Source organism: Sphaeroforma arctica, assembly GCF_001186125.1.
Source record: "Sphaeroforma arctica JP610 unplaced genomic scaffold supercont1.71, whole genome shotgun sequence".
Lineage (NCBI taxonomy): Eukaryota > Ichthyosporea > Ichthyophonida > Sphaeroforma > Sphaeroforma arctica.
In genome coordinates this window covers 167,080-168,568 of record NW_014040487.1, presented here as the reverse complement: position 1 = coordinate 168,568, position 1,489 = coordinate 167,080, and positions in this window count along the sequence as shown.

The window sequence follows — 1,489 nt, the reverse complement described above, 5'->3', positions numbered from 1 at the left end:
TTAGTGTATTTGACGTACATGAATCAACAGTACGCCGCTATCACATCGCATATTTAATTGCAATTTCACATATTATGTAATCTCGGCAACCCTTTGCAACCCCAACATAAGCAGCGAAACACACAACTAAACGAAAAAAGGATGCAGTTGGATTGAACGATGACGTTGGTCTCTATATTGGAGATGCAACAGAATGTAGCATTCAATCTTCTGCTGGTGTATCAAATGATCTATATTCCGCATGCCTCAGTGAATATAAAAGTTGTTGCACGATGAAGTATAATGTGATCGCTACTGGAAATACATACATATCAGACCTAACGAAGGGTTCTGTGGCAGCTCTACTGATATCGGTATGCATAACCATGAAAAAATTGGCAATGGAACGCGCATGCTCAATGCTCAATGTTCGATGCTGATCATGGAAGCGATTACAATAGCAAAATGTCTCTGTGTTTATTTGTATGATAAAGGGCTGATGGATCGTTCAGAGTTGGAACGCAATATGGCGTATGTGTTTACACCGAGGAAGGAACAGAATGTTTTTTTTTCTCAGGCTAGAGCTGATTATCGCATCAATATATAAAAGAAAAAATGAAAGAAATGAGAAATATGTATAGTGCTATAGATCATTTATAGGATAGAGTTCTTTATCAAAAGTAGATTTAGCGGATCACGAAATGTAAGTCGCCAGCGCACTTATGAATTCCAATGCTCCAATCATCGACTTGTTCCTTGATGATAAATCTTCAAAAGAGTCAACTCACTCTGTGCAGGATATCGATGTCCTTGTAGCTGAAATAAGTACCGGTACAGTAGATACATCGTTTCTTTAAGACTGTTTTATACATGATCGAATGCTTGATATATATTTAAGCCACGTTCTGAATACTTTGTCGTTTCTAATTTTGCCGCTCGATGAGCCATTAATAGTTCAAACTAAGTATTACGCATTGGTTTACTCAAATCGTTCGATCGGCGTATGTTAGGATTAAAAAGTTTCTCACGGCTACACTTGCCAGATCAGTACTCAATTCTTTGTAGTCCTCGCAGAGGTTTACTAAATTCTGATTTGGATTGACCTTTACCCCTTTAGACCACGTTAACCCTGTGTTTGCACCATTCATGGGACCTGCGGAACCTATTTTAGATAGTCGCTTGAGCACTGCTCGATGTACATGGACGCAGTCCATGTGAATGTGACAAAGGCTGTAGCTTATTTGTTGTCCTTTTAGCTGCACTAGCGTAAGCCCAATATGTATTGTACTTTAGCTCTCAATCGATTCTATAACTAGATCTCGAGTGTCAGGATATTTTCTTACTACAGCAGTGCATACAACCTTCATAACGCCCGATCGCATCGATCTGGCTACAGTGCCCTTAATGTACATAAGTTTTGTACTCCTGCGTGCATATATGGTGCCTTTCTTATAAGCTAGATATAGTTTGACCCCCCTCCCCCTCCCTGCATCGCATCGTATCTGGCTAC